Raw genomic sequence first — 16,664 nt, 5'->3', positions numbered from 1 at the left:
TTTTTGGCAGCAGCCTTTTTGCATCCTGACTCGTGTGTAAAGCGTTCAAGCCATCAGTAACTTGTTTTTGTTTTGTTTTGTTTTTTGTTTTGTTGGTTTGAAAAATGAATAAAACATAGTGGCACATAATGATTAGGCATATGATTTACTAATGCAGATGTAATAACTTTATTCTAAAATTCAAGGAGAACAAACAAGAACAACATCTTCAGTTATGTCTTGTTGTTGTTCTCTGTGCAGTGTGCTGAGTTTTGTTTTTTGTTTCTTTTGTTTTTTGAAATGTTGCTTGAGTGATGAGTACTGTAACTTCTGTTCAGAGCCAGCTGAGAGCTGGGTTGTCTGTTTTGTTTTGAAATTTAATTTTTGTTTTGAAAAAAAAAGGGGGGGAGGTTTTGTGTTTCTCAGCAAAGAACAACTACAATTTCATTTTCTGTTTTTGAGAAAGGAGAATTTAAAATAATAGTAATAATAATAATGATAATAAAACAAAGAGTGATGTTTTGTTTAAGTGGTGAAGACAGCTAATACTGCAAAATACCATTTAGTGCATGATCTGCGAGCAATAAATGAAATCATCTTATTTATCTTTAAATAAACTCCAATTATGGAGACCTGAAGTCACATGCTTAGGGCACACCCTCTCAGGTGAAGGCAGAAAGCTACTAAACAAAGAAAAGAAGCTATACAAAATGCGCCACAGCCACAAACTAAGCATTCATATTCTTTCTAACTCTTAGTGAGCCTGAGTTATGACCTTGGCTCCCTGTTTTTCTGCTTCCACCAAAGGTGGGGGTGACGCTCCCGTGGCATGTGCTCTGTTCTTTTTACTATCACAAAGAAAAAAAAAGAGAGAGGCCCCTACTCTCTGAATACAATATTCTTTTCATAACTCGGCAGTATGAAATGTCATGAAACAGTGTAACTCACTCACAATAAATCAGCAGTATAGGATAATACAAACCTATCTAATAAATCTAATGATTTTCACATTCTTTTAACTCAGAAGTATGATGAGGCCTACAGCAGTATCATGATTCACTCATTTTGATTATAGGTATAATGTAATATATAACAGCATAATAATCTCACAACTGCTTCAAGCACATTTGCCTTTCTTAACACACGCGAGAGAAAGGCAACTGTTGAGAAAATGCTCTTTTGGGTGAAACAGTCCCAGAGGCCTTGCATGCAAGCTACTAACACACATACATGCAATGAAGAGCAGCTTACACTACAGCACACACTATACATGCGCCTATATCTCTCATTAGTGTTAAAACAGGGAAAACTTAATAGTTTTGTTATCAAATGCTGAAGTTTATCCACTACTAACAAATAAACTCTCTGGGTTGCAGGACAACAACTTCAAAAAGAACGAGACTGGTATGACCAACCAGTGATGAAACAACAAATTTAGTGGTTAAGAGTCAAATTGTGAGATGTTTTCTGCTGATTGAATCATACAAGTGATTACTGAAGGAAGGAAAATTCCTTTTTTGTGCTTTTAAACGTGATCTTACAATTTTAATATCTACCTGTGTTGTCCTGTCAACTTGGTGGGTTATGAGTTAATTATATTGTGAGAAAAACAAAAAAAGGGGAGAGAAGGCTGACACAGGGCCTGGCCCGGTGTTTCTCCCCTCTCTGAATAACACAGCCAACACAACATCATTTTCCTGTTCGTCTGTTTTTGTTTTGTTTTTGTTTTTTCTCTTTATGTTTAATTACAGGCTGCTTTGCCGGTCCTGAAAGCCGAGGCTGACCTGGACTCCTGCTCTCCCCTCTACCATCTCTGACCCTGACCCTGACCAAATACTGCAGCAGCTGGACCCATAACAACAATCTAAAAATGTCAACAGTGCTACAGGAAAGCGATCTCATGCAGCAGCAGAGACGGAGAGCGTTAAATCCAAGGCCCGTTTCACTACACGGGGGAGATTTCCAGACAGCTTCAGCTGACAGAGCTGTGACGAGACGCCCATTAAGCCCGGATGAAAAGTAAGGCCGAGCAAAAGAATGCGGATCTTGATAACTCTGCATTAACACTGTGCAGGACAGTGACGGACCAACATGGATGATCGGGCAGCAGAAGAAAGGGCGTGCCAGAGACAGGAGGAGCAACTGAGGTCAAAAGGCACCTCAGAATGGACAAAACACAGAAGAAGATGCAGGTTTCACCTGCGGTGAGCATGGACACTGGAGAAAGGACTGCCCCAATTGGGGCCAGGACCAGGACAGACTGAACTTTGAGCAGCAGCAGCAATGGTCGCAACCGGACTGAAAAGGAGGAGGGCAGGACCCCAGGGCACGCTTCAGGCCGTGGTTTACCCAAAACACCAGAACAGGAAAGTGATAAACACGCAAACATACACAAACATACACATCTACACACACTGACTCAGAATGAAGAGAAACACACACCTGAACAGACGTGCACTTGTTGATTGAGTGAGAAATGACACACACACACATCAGACAATGTACACTCATCAAACATGACTGATGCCCTGAACGCCTTGAGACAGATCCAGCAGGCCCAAAATCAGGACTATGTAAGTAATACACGTGACTGGTTTTCTTGGCTTTACACTGGCTCCTGGCTACAGCTGCTAAAAAGACTACTACTGCCTTTTCACTGTGCAATACGTTTTGTTAAAAACCAACGGTGCAATAGACTTCAATACTTGAAATACTTGAAATACTTGCAATTCCTTTGTATTCTTATTCTTATTTATTCTATTTATCCCTTTTTGTATTTTTACTTTTATTTTGTGTCTTTGTAACATGTATACTGCCATGTCTGAAACTCATGATTAACCGCATAATTGTTTCCACTGTTGCTGCATACATAGCCGTGACAAATGATGATGATGATGATGACCCCGACCTGTTGGAGCATGAAGACTTTGTGTGATTAATGATGGTGTGATAGAAACTGTACAACAAGATGTTACATACTGATATCTCACTTGAAAGTTATACTGACAACAGGAGGGAATGTCAATGGAAAATTGTACTTAGTAGTCAGTATAAGCTTTTAATGATATAAGTTTGCATATGATAGAATACTGTATGTTGACCTTTTGATGACTTAGACTGTTGTCCACTACAAGACTGTTTTATAAATTCTTTCTCACAGCGATAATAGCTGAACAAGCAGGAAGAGGAGAGCTGGACACTTTTATCTGTGCTCTCTAACAAGAAGAGGGGCCGCGTCCTTCTGAATCTCACAACACACACGCATACATCTGAACCACTCTTATCTTCACTCCCTACGCACTAACATTCCTCTGCCTATGAATAGACGTATTCACTGTTGTATTACTTTTGTATATAAATAAAGACAAGTGCAAGAACAGAGCGCGCATCACAGGGCCCCCACTCTGGTGTGAGCGTTCTGTGACCGCCCTTGTATACAAGTGAAAAACACAGCGTCTGTGTGTGTTTCTACCCTTAGACTCTTAGCTGAAGAAGTGTCTTTAGAATAAATCTCTTGACACTTATATAGCACATTTCTACTCATGCGCAGCACTCAAAGTGCTTTATATACACGCCGCATTCACACAGGTACTTTCTTCTATGTTTTAAGTGCTTTCTATCACAAACATTCAAACTCCAGTTGATGCATCGCAGAGCAATTTGGGGTTAGTATGTTGCCCAAGGATATTTGGCATGCAGACTGGGGCAGTTAGGGATCAAACCACCAACCTTCTGATCAATAGATGACTTGCAGTACCTCCAGAGCTACAGCCAGTCAGCAGACTTGATTGCGTGGGTTGTGCCCAATGAAAACACCTGATTTGTCAATGCCAAACAACATATTCTGCTATTGACCCTTGCTTTAAGCTTTTGGTACCCCATGTGCTGACAATCAGATGCTTGATTGGTGCCTGATTAGAAGTACCTCTTAGCATAGACCCTACTACAGCAGTCAGTCGGTAACTTCTCCTAGTATTGCCGGCCTGACTGATCTGGATGGGACCTGTGACTTATGGCAATTTTAGGTTGGTGTCCCACAAAACCAAGTTGTAGTGTTATTTGATGTGACCCCTGTACCATCTCCAAATTAAACGCCGAGTTCCCTATAACAAGGCACGTGACAGACAGCTCGTGAAGTTTCTGTCCACATATTATTTTTTTTCACAGCCTAACAAACGTTAACATTAATCCTCTATCCTGTGACCCATTTTTCAGCCGTCACCATATTCATGCTTTTTTTTTTTTATCTTAACAAAGGCGACATCATAAATGCCACAAAAGTGCACCTCAAAGTCCAAAGAGCAGAATTTCACAATGTTTTGTGCACATTATTTGATTAAAAATCCAAATTGGTGCTTGTGGGTGTGTTCTAGTCAATATCACCATTCATTTACAATTTAACGTCTCGTGATGTCTTGTGCTGAACTGGCCATGGACCTACCTAGAGATGGAAAGCTTAGCTTCTTAACTACAAGAATATTCAAATGAGCGACTACTGGTGCTGAAAATTTGGCAAAAAGCATCCGTGTGATGAGAGTTAATGACTGAAATGGAGACTTCATTCAAGGAAATGAAGAAGTTTAAATAAAGATTAGTTTGAACTTTCAAAGATTCACATATATTTTAGTGACGAGAGCATTTCATACATTAGTTCATGCTTTCAAAATATTTTCTACAGTAAAAATACTGATTGAAGTATAATCAGTGACTTTGCATCTGTATTTACCATCTTTTCCTTTGCACACAGGCTGCTAACAGAAACATGATATTAAAGCTGTAGATTTAATTGTTACCAGCTATAAGTGTTTATTAACATGTTCATCATATAACATTGTGTTAATAATGTAAAACACTGTAAGTCTGTGTATAATATAAATGAACATTTTACTGTAGCATTGCTGTAGATAAATACAGCGTACTCACAAGGAAAAAACAGCGGTTTACTTTCTAGAAATGTGTTGGATAATCCTTTTTCATCTTAGCTGTAAGATTTGCTACTTTGCTAAAAAGTTTATTAAATGCTTACAGAGATTTGTGTGATAGCAACATGTGCTTATGTAGGATTGTGATGCATTATTTCATTCATTTTAGCTCAGTGATTTTGGTGCTTTTTCACAAATCCATTTTATTTTGGTCTCACATGGAAGATCGTTCCAGCTCTAGTAGAAGTTTGCTTTGGGATACAACGCTGCACAGTCCTCATTGTTTTCATCATTTGGCTCTCCATCGTTCCAGTACCTGAAGCAAATGACAAGTTACACTGCATTTCTTTTCACACAGTCATTATTGTCATTATTCACCTTTTATCTTATTCATGTAATTTATCCTTCAGGAGTAACTGTTAAGTGACCATTTTCTACAAACACAACTGCTGATTTACACACGTTTCACAGTGTGCATTCGTTTAATCAGGATTCCTGCTGACATTTTTTGTTATTTATGTTTTAAATAACATGGTTCTCTTAAAATAAATTGTGTTAACTTAACAGAACTTTTGTACAGTGCTTTGTGGCTTTTATGTCTTTGAAAAGAATTATATATGTTTGTATGTATGCATTTACATTACACACTACACTAAATATTGTTATTTAGTGTAGTGTTCAAAGTATCGCAGTGTTCAAAGAGAGAGAAGAAGTTTTTGTATGTCTGTATGTCGAGTATAGACTAAGTGTGGGATTAAAAAAACATGAAAACATAAAAAAAGCTTAAAATGCAAATGTTTATGTATCAATCCAATGTATTCTATCTAACCCATAGGTGTCAAACTCTGGCCCGCGGGCCAAATTTGGCCCGCAGCCTAATTACATTTGGCCCGCGAAGCCATACCAAATTACTATTAGAGCTGGCCTACTGGTATTATACAGCTAATATATATATTGTTTAGTATTAAGCTTTGCTTGTTCCATATTCAGTTTTTCAGCAAAATGTGTTTGAGTCCATAAGAAAAGATTCATTCTTATATCTGGAGGAATAAATATATTTCAATAAATATTAACGTTAGCCCGCGACTTTGTTCCAGTTTTGAATTTTGGCCCACTGTGTATTTGAGTTTGACACCCCTGATCTAACCAATTCAGGGTTAGAGGATTAGAGCCTATCTCAGCCACCGTAGAGGTTACACCCTGTTAGCTGTACTAATTGTTGTTTTGCTTTGTGCATTGCATATTGCATTACATTTGTATGTGTATATAGAGATGTGTATGTGTATGTATGCATGTATGTGCATGTATGTGTATGCTGTACATATAAATGATACTGAGTTGATAATTCAATGAGCACAAGCAGGGGTTTTTGCTTGACCTCATTCTCAGAGGCCTCGCTAATATTTAATGGTCGTGAAATATGTCAAACTTTTCTCCATCCCTAAAGTTAAACAGCTGAGAGCATCTTTAGCACAGCAGAGAAAAAGATGTGCACCATCAACCGGAGTTTAAGTGATCCATTTAAGTGATCCTTATGCCTTTGCTGCTGATGAAAAGTTTTCATCACAACAAGCACTTCTAATTGTACACTGTAAAAAAAATATTGTAGAATTTACGGTAAATTACTGGCAGCTGTGGTTGCCAGAATTTCACCATGAAAAATAAATTGTAAATGTAGAACACAAAACGGTATCCTATTTTAGTAACCTTAAATTTCACAGTAAATAATAATAATTTTTTTACAGTAAATGACTGAATTTAAACATAAATTCATGTGAAAACAACAGACATTCCGTTAACCTGATTACAGTCTTACTTTGTTAAATATAGTTAAACTGTATAAAATAATACGGTATCATACCTAAAAAGTTGAATATTACGGTAAAATACTGGCAGCTGTGGTTGCCAGAATTTCACCGTGGAAAATATAGTGATAATGCAGAATACATAACGGTATACTTGTTGATAAATGTAAAATTCACAGTGAACTTTGGTTTTTGTACAATTATTACATTGAAATAAAAAACTATTATAAAGTAAACCAGTTAAAATACATTTTAATAAGCTTGTTTCCCGTCTCCTATTGACAAAGCACAGAAGAGCTGTATAATACAAGACATGCCTTTTTATTCAAAAGTTCATATTTACATGAAAATATTGGCAGCTGTTGCAGCCAGAATGTCGTCTAAAAAGATTAAGGTCCAACAAATGAGGTAATAAACATAATAGGGCTAATAGAAAAATTAGAATAGAATAAAATTGTTTTAAAATTTGTCATAATTTGCTAGAAACATTAATAAAAACCAGTAGAGACAATGATTAAATTAAACAGTTAATATCCATCCGCTTCCACTTATCCTTTTTCAGGGTCGCGCTGGAGCCTATCCCAGCTTTCATAGGGCGAGAGGCGGGGTACACCCTGGACAGGTCACCAGTCTGTCACAGGGCTAACACACAGGGACAGACAACCATTCGCACTCACATTTACACCTATGCAATTTGGATTAATCAATTAACCATGCAAACTCCACAAAGAAAGACCCCGGCCTGATGGTGGAATTGAACTCAGGACCTTCTTGCTGTGCAGCAACAGTGCTAACCACCGTGCCACCGTGCTGCCCTAAACAGTTAATATTTAATAATCAAATTAATGACTAAAAAGGCACTGATCTAATTAATATCAAACTTAAACAAATAAGTACATAATAAACATTCAAACAAAATTTAAAACACTTGATACTTGCAGTGGTTGGCAAAGATTCTTTTTATCCAGATTGATAGTAGAGGGCTTTCAAAACAGTCTCTGATGGTGTCTGAGGAACTGGAACAGGTTTTGGATCCAATGTGCTGGAGCACTTGCATGTTGTTCTTCAGATGCTCGGTGTACATTAGCGTTCTTTCCTTGCAGTCTGAAAGCAAATACAAAGCACAATAAAGCAAACTGCCCATTTCAAAAGCAAATATACAATCTTACATCTAATAGAGCTGACACAATTAATCGTGTAATGATTTACAATTGTGATGCATTGCAATGCGGACATAAAGCATTCTTAATCCATTCAGAAGAAACTAATCGATTATTAAATACGGTCCCGATCAAAAGTTTAAGACCACTTGAAAAATGGCAAAAAATCATCTTTTGCATGGTTGGATCTTAACAAGGTTCCAACAACATGCAACAAGCAGAAATGGGAATGAGACAAAACATTTAACTTACATTTCACAAACTTAAACTGGGACAGGCTGTTTTACAGCTGATCAAATGTTTAGGACCACATGCCTTTAAAAGGCCAAATCTGTGCAAAACTGTGGATTCATTGTCATTTTCTGTCAGGTAGTCAGACTGTCAGGATGTTCTGATGGCAAAAGCAAAAAAAAAAAAATTTCCTTTTTGAACATGGTCGGCTTGTTGAACTGCATAAGTAGGGTCGCTCACAGCGCGCCATCCCTGCTGAGGTGGGATGCAGTTAAGACGGTCATTTCCTAAATAATCCTGGGGGTTATGGAACAAAAACGTGAAGTGGAAGACCTAAAAAATCCTCAACCCAAATTAAGGCCATTAGTGGTGAAGAGCTTAAAAAAAAATTCTCTGATGAGAAAAAAATATAACCTTTTTTTTTTCTCCTGTAAAAAAATGCAACCTTGATGGTCCTGATGGCTTCCAACCTTACTGGCATGACAAGCAGATCCCACCTGAGATGTTTTCTACGCCCTACAGACGAGGGGGCGCCACAATGGTTGGGGAGATGCTTTTTCCTTCAGTGGAACAATGGAGCTTCAGGAGGTGCAGGAGTGTCAAAAGGCTGCTGGCTATGTCCAGATGATGCAGAGAGCATTCCTCATGACTGAGGGCCCTCATCTGTGTGGTAACGACTGGGTTTTTCAACAGGACAACGCTACAGTACACAATGCCCGTAGGACAAAGGACTTCTTCCAGGAGAATAACATCACTCTTTTGGACCATCCTGCGTCTTTCCCTGATCTAAATCCAACTGAGAATGGACAACAGTTCCAGACAGTAGACACCCTTCGTGTGGCCATCTTCACCACTTGGAGAAATGTTCCCACTCACCTCATGGAAACGCTTGCATGAAGTGATCAACAAGAACAGCGGACCAATTAATTATTGAGTTCAAGTTTGGAACTTTCTGTTTTGGGGGTTTACCCATGTTTCTGGAGGTGTGGTCCTAAACTTTTGATCAGCTGTAAAACAGCCTGTTTCAGTTTAAGCATTGTCTTTAATAAATTGCATGCTCAAAAAATGTTTTGCTTCACTCCTATTTCTTCTTGTTGCATGTTGAAGCTCTACTTGGAACCTTGTTAAGATCCAACCACACTCTTAGAAAGGATGTGTTAAAAAATGACACAAAAAATGTGTTGTTACACTATTAACACATTTTGTGTGAATTTTAACATAACATGTGTAAGAAAATGTGTAAACATTGAAAAAATGTGTAAAAAGCTTAACACACTTGATGTGTTGCACAGTTTAACACATTTTGTGTGTTATTTTCAGAATCTAACAACAGGACCTAAAATTAGCAGCGCTGTAATTTGATGCTAGCCCTGTGTTTAGTGAAATAAATTGTAGATGAACAATGTATTATAAGTATATTAACTGAGTAAATAAAATGTTTACTTATTGTTTGTTTTCCATAATCCTTTTCTTATTACTTTCAACAAATAAAACATTTTATAATGTAATGTGGACCAAGGTGTGTATGGTGTACTAAAATTCTGAAAGAGGATTAATTTTTTATTTCTCAGTGTGTATGGCATACCAATTAATGGCCATGGCTATACTACACTGTAAAATGTAATATTGTGTTTAATTAAAAATATTAAATAGGCTGAACTCAATTATTATCAATTTGTTATTAGAACTCAATTTAAATAAGTTACCAGTACTTTTTTGCAAAAAAACGCTGATAAACTCCATTTATTTAAGTTGTCTTAAGTTAGAAAAACTAAGTAAGCTGGAAGTTTTGCTTCTCAGTGCGGAAGGATGAAAGATGTGTTTTGAAAATGCCACGTGACTACCGTCCTCCTCCCTCGCAGATCAGTCTGCATGTTCACGGTGCATTTTTTATGGAATATGTTGAGCAAACCTGGAGAAGCATCAGCTCAAGATATTATTGTTGTCATTGCTGTGGATCTTTACCTGATACACTGACTTGGTGAGTAAATGTTTACTCTTATTCAAACTGATTTTGTGGCTTCTCTTAGTTTAGCACCAGGTTTAAAATCTTGCTAGCTAGTTAGTGTTAGCCTAGCGTTGCTGCTGCGCTGGGCTCATGTTACTTAAAAATTAACACCACAGCCTTAAAAACCTTACATAAAGCTATGTGGTGAAATTCTCTGTTGATTGTTTGAAATAAATAAGTGAGATAAGAGGCCAGACAGAATTCTTCGGGAGGTGCAGCCGTTAGGGGTGGGGTAGGTGTGGGATGTGGGGGGTGGATAACAGAGCTCTCCGAAAACGTGGAAGCACTTTTGCAAATATGTGATATTTTGATAAATTAAGTAGATATTTGAGCATTACACAGCTACATTGTCGCCTGAAAATATCTTAAAAGGTTATTTTGTGACCCAGAAAGGGTAGTCTGGGGAAAAGGAGGATCGCATTTGTCGGCCACGGTTGTCGGAGCCTGTGCGTACTTGTAAGCGCTGCAATGGCGGAGGAGCACTGCTGAAAAACTTATTACTTTTTCTGGGTCACAAAATAAACTTTTAAGATATTTTCAGGCGAGAATGTAGCTGTGTAAATTTCAAATATCTGTTCGATTTATCAAGACATCACATATTTGCAAAAATGCTCCGACGTTTTCGTAGATGTCTATTTTTTTTTCATGCTTTGTGGCAGCTTTAGAACATCTGTGGCATCTATTAATGTCAAATCTAGCCTTTATTTAACAACATAAGCAAACTCTATGTTACAATGATTGCACAGCCGTTAAGGATCAAATCAGTTTCTGAAAAATGTTCTGTTTTTTCTCCCTCTGCTGGCTTCTTACTGTCTTTGAGGCTCGGGACCAGCACTCCTGTTGTTGGACAGAAAGACATCAGTAAGTATTTTGGTTTTCCAATATATTAGCAACTGTCGGTGACATTTATATTAATCAGGCTGAACTATAATCATACTTTAGATCAGCCTGTTTTACTTATTGTTTTATTTGTGCTTTGGTTTGGGGAAGTTGTTTCTTTACTGATCTTTTCCTGTCTTCTGTTATTAGACTTGAGATATGACTGCACTGTGCTGTTGCTGGTGACCACAGTTAATTCTACAAGACATGCTGTGTAAGTAAACAAACAACAACAGTTTGGTCTGCATTTCTTGAAAGATCACATCCCCCAAACTTAGTTTAGAGGGTCTACACTGTATATAGTGTAGTCTGCAAGTTTTCTAACAGCAAAATCTGTTTTGTGCCCAAAATCATTTTGCACATCATTAGAATGAAAGTTATTGACCATGTTTGCATAGCCTTTTTAAAATGATGCTTTCATGACATTATTGTGTGTTGGGTGGTGGTCAGGGCTATGCAGACTGACAATTTGGGACATTGAATGTCACCTCTCCGGTGGGGAGGGAGCCTGAGATCGTCTAAATTGGAGTCTGTTCTATACCGAATGCAGAAAAAAATGTTTTAAGAAAGCAATTAAGTTCATGCTCCAAAAAATATGATTGTTTGCTTGCAGGACAACAGGAGAGATGAGTCCTCCGTCACAGATGGTGTGGTCAGTGAAGATTGTCGCCTGCAGGTTCAAGCTCATTGCATCTTCAACCCACATCCACTGCCACTGTACTTAAGGGAAGTTAAAGACTTTCTTCTGCACCTACATTTGGATCACCTCGATCCATGACAGTCATTCAGGCAGTAATGCCTGGACTGGAAACAAGCATCCTTAAAATAATACAACATTCCAGCTCATGTGTTGGAATGAAAAACAAATGTGTTGTTTAAATCAGAGACTGCACTTGTGACAGAACAATAAATATTTTATTTTGATTATATAAGTAAGTACAAAACAAACTGTGGTAGACCTAAACTTATTTTCAGAATAATTACATCTGAGACTTTGTTTCATTGTAAGATTAAAACAGTGATGGCAATATAATTGTTTGTTGTTCAGCAGAACAGTGTCCAGTATGTTGGCTGTTGTACTTTGTTGTGTTTGAAAATAAAAGTTGGGCTGATTTTTAACATCATTACAAAAAGTGTTGTTAATTATTTTTAATCACATTCAGGTTACACAAATTGTTTTTTCATTTAGTTAAACTTGAAATGTTTGTCAGTAGGTAAACAAATAGTATTGTACAGTCAGAAATATCAAGTTATTCTTAATACTGCATACTTGCAATGTATAAGTTGTCCTAACAGTAAGCTTTACTTAGTTTTTTTGAGGCAACGAGTTTCCATAATTTTTTTGAGTTCTGGGAACTAACAAGGCTGTACAGTGTACTCAAAATGAGTAAGTTGCCCTAACTTGGTCATCTTACGTAAACTTGATCCAATTTTTTTTTTTGAGTTCTGGGAACAAATGAGCTTGTACAGAGTACTCAAAGTAAATAAGTTGTCCTAACTTAGTCATTTTTAGCTAAGCTATACTCAATTTTTTTGAGGCAACGAGTTTCCATAATTTTTTTGAGTTCTGGGAACTAATTAGATTTTACAGTGTATAAGCATAAGTATCCACACAGAACAGGCTTAATTTTGACCTTAACATGTGAACGAGGGCAATACAATTGAAGCAAAAGTAGAAAATGAAATGAGTAAGAACACACATGCTGGAAATTGAAACAAATTCTGCCCAGCAACATGACATACCAGCGGTGGGAAGGGGGCGCTATCTTTTCGCGCCACTGAGACAAAGGAGACAAAGATGGAGGTTACTTCGCCTATTATGTTGTCAGACCTTACAGTAAGTATAATTTAACAGTTTATCTTAATGTACTGAAAATATGTCGGGTTTCTGGAAGAATGTGAAACTTTGAATTTATATAAAATATAGGAGTTATGTAGGAGTTTTGAGTTTAAGTTAATTACTGCTTAACTATACCTAGCTAACCTTAATGTAACAGTCTTGCTAACATATCCTACTCTTAATTTTAGTATTAGTTCTTGGCTTTTGTGCCATACTTCATTAGAGTTAATGTGTTTTGGTAGTATTTTTATGTATTACTTTATTCATGTATTTATCTATTTACTTTATTTATGTATTAGAGTATTCAGAAATTGCCCTTAGAACCAGTGTTGTAGTTGAGCTAGCGGCTCCGACAGGCATTTTGGTGTCTATGAGCAACGCCAGAGTCAGCGCCTAACCGTAGCAGTGTTGTGTAAAATGACAATATTGTTGTTAGCTCTGAATATAGCAAATGTAGTTATCACCGAGACCATTCGTTTACTAGCACAGAATAGGAATAAAGACTGAGTAACTTTAACATGATATACCTCCTATTGACAGAGATAATTATTTTTAAGCAGTTAAAGCAGTTTTTGCATCTAGTATGATTAACTAAAGTATGTGCGCATTCGTTTTAAGGGTTATTGCTGGAAACATGCTCTGATATAGTTTCTTTTTATGCAGAACTTCTGAGGAAGTAATAGTCAGTGTTAAAAAAAACAACAACAGCAACTTGACCATGCAAATTATCTTACTTATTCAGCCATTCGTTTCTTTTTTTCAGCACGCATATGACAACTTAGAATCTGTCAAAGTCCTTGTAACCACTTTTATAGATGAGAAGTAAATTTTTGTAAGTAAATTTATCATTTTAATAATGTAAATTCCACTACATACTGTAAATTGCACTTGTTCCCACTTACTGTGTATCTTTTAACCTTTATCTCATTATTTATTAGAGCTTTTTTTTCTCAGTTAAAATTGCTCAGCTGTTACCCATATACCTGTGTCCTTTCTTCCTCAGGAGCATTATTATGATCCAGTCTCCCATTGTGGATTCCTAAACTGCGCAACCTTAGACGGAATCTCGACCAGGGGCAGAGACGTTATAAGTAGCGAAAAGTGACAGATGACTGTGGTGAAGACAAGAAGCTCAGGCAAGAGGATGGGAATACCAGCAGCACAGATGAGTGGGTCACCCTGATCAAAAGATTGCGGCCCTCAGCTGAGAACCTTCCACCTATCATGTCAGGCATGGAGGAAACATAAACCAGTCGCAGAGCCTGGATTAGCAAGGACTCCCCCACTGCCGCTGAAATATTCAGAGAGTACCCACGGTTTTTGGACATGCCAAGTCTGGTAAGTTGCTTGGTTTCCTGGTAATTGTTTATGTACTCCTTCTTCACTCAGTTGTGTTTTGCATACAAAGTATGTAACAGGAGTGGATACATTTGGAGCTATGTTTATGAGCTCCTAGTGAATATTTTGAAAGTTTTATAATTTCAGAGTTGGATCATTATTCACTGGGCTTTTATTACAATGAGCATCACTTTTCACATGATCCAAAATCTTACTCGTACCACCAAATGACTATAATAGTCGGGACATCAAATGACAATGTAGAAGTACTGCTCATGGAAGTGAAAAACCTACAAAAAAATCACCTAAATCTGTATGAAACTCTGCTTTCAGCAGCACTATTTTCAGCACAAAAAGCTCTACAGGACAAACCGCAGACAGACAAAATAAGAAATTGGCTGCTAGAACATCAGCTAAAAAGTCCTAATTTTTTTCTAAGGGTCTGATGGGACCCAAATCATAGCTAAAATTAAGGAATAATGGACTTGTATTCAAATACCACTCCAAGTAAATTGTTATGTTTCAATGTGTAGGTAAGCTTGATGTGGAAGTGGGTAACAGAAATGTGATACTGTAAAGTTTGATTTTAGCCATACAGCTACCAAATGGGCAGAATGTACTTTTGATTTCATGTATTTAATGCTTTATTTTCAACTTAAACACTGTTTTTTCTCTCCATAAGGTGGACTTGGAGTTTGGCAAGCTTACAGGAGGAAAGACGGATCTCTTTTTACGAAAATGGGAAGCCAGTATCATTCCGAAGCTCAAATCAGTAGCTGCCCTGGAAACAAGAACCCCCCCTCGCGCGCATGTTAACACACCTGCTCCCAGCAGTTGGTGCCAGTCGTTGCAGCTTTAAATCAGCTATAACGCACTTGGTTGATTTTGCACTGGTATGTATTCAGTAAAGTTCACATGGTATTCACCTGAGGAAGGCATTTGTCTACACCTCACTGAATACTTCTCTAAAAATCTATCTTTATCTTCCCCATCTCCAAGCCTGGAACAAGTATTACATCGTTTTGCAGTGATCCTGAAGCATCATCCACAACACACCAACCCCAGCTGATATGCATCGGTGATCTAAAGAGTGCAACCAGGGAGTACATCATTGTTGCTAAGAATGACAGAGTAACCATTTCTCTGAATGAAGCCCAGACGTGTGTTGTGGATAAGCTTTTCAAACTGTACTGGGTATGTAACTTGTCCTATCCAGCACCGCTTGTCTTCACCTTCTTTGAGTTTGTCTATGACCTGCCGCTGTCCACCCAAAGGAAAACCAAAGTACTGGAGCTGATTGCACATATTAAAGCATGCAAGTAAAATGTTCATCTGTCCAAAATGTAGAGAGTCTCTGTTCACAAAGGTGAGAAACCTCATTTGGCATCTTTGTCAAATACACTGCTTATCGGGACTCTGACCATTTTTATGCCTATGCAGTGGAAAGGTCAGACAATATGAACTGATTGGCTGAAATTTTTGATTTTCTGCCTTTATATATAGTGACAAGCTTTGATGCTAATAAGCTGTATTTAAACCCAAGGTACATAATTGTATAACCTGGATGCTATATTCGCCAAAATGTATGTTTTTCTGCTTGCATGCAACCTCACATTTGTTGAATGTTGACAATTTGTTGAAGATGACAATTGTTACCTTTAAAAGAATTTAATTCATGTATTGTCTGGACATGATTATATCAGAACGTGTGTGTGTGTATATGATATTTTGCCCTTTTTTCAATTTTTTTGACATTTTAATGATCTAGAGAGATAGAAAATTAGTCAGATATGAATTTTGTTTGATTTTGTCAAGTAAAAATTGTGATATAGCTTTGGCTAAAATTGAATTTAAAACATTTTAATTGAAAAGATTCTGACAGCTGTTGTTTATTCAGTTTGTAATGATTTATAATATGCTAAATAAAAAAATGGAATTCAATAAATGTATAATATATACCCATCTTTTTTCTCCTTTTTTTCAAAAATTGAAATGTACACATTTTAACACATCTTTGTGTCAAAATAACACATCCTTGTGTTTACGTTTTTTAACACAGAAGATGTGTTAAAGGAGCAGACACATTAATTGTGTTAAAACTGACACATCATGTGTTGTCCCTGAGCTGATGCAGCACATGTGTTAAAATTTAACACATCATGTGTCAATTTTAACACATCCCTTCTAAGAGTGCATGCAAAATATGATTTTTTGCCATTTTTCAAATGGTCTAAAACTTTTGATCAGGACTGCTGTTATTTTTAGGTTCTACAATTTGTTTTCGTCAGCCACATACATCACAGTGGACCAACATGTGCAGCCTGTGTTCAGACAAGTTTTGAGCAATAAAAAAAGTAGCTTATATGTGACCTCCTTTATTTGTTGATGCAAAGAAAAAAACTGAAATGAAGTTATCAAGATGCATTGGGAAAAAAAAAATTTCTTCGGTGCAAAATGTCTGTAGTTTTCTAATAAAATCTCTGTTACTGAGCCTCACAGGTC

At 37.2% G+C, this 16,664-nt stretch overlaps 1 long non-coding RNA gene across 1 annotated transcript; it reads left to right on the top strand.

The window, feature by feature from the left end:
* Positions 1 to 12,555: 12,555 nt before the first annotated feature.
* Positions 12,556 to 16,270, top strand: LOC120434802. Its single transcript, XR_005609364.1, has 4 exons — positions 12,556 to 12,821; positions 13,828 to 14,162; positions 14,845 to 15,055; positions 15,162 to 16,270. It is a non-coding gene; the product is annotated as an uncharacterized LOC120434802 (long non-coding RNA).
* Positions 16,271 to 16,664: the final 394 nt, after the last annotated feature.

Source organism: Oreochromis aureus, linkage group 19 (assembly GCF_013358895.1).
Source record: "Oreochromis aureus strain Israel breed Guangdong linkage group 19, ZZ_aureus, whole genome shotgun sequence".
Classification (NCBI taxonomy): domain Eukaryota; kingdom Metazoa; phylum Chordata; class Actinopteri; order Cichliformes; family Cichlidae; genus Oreochromis; species Oreochromis aureus.
This window is presented reverse-complemented; position numbering and strand designations above follow the sequence as displayed.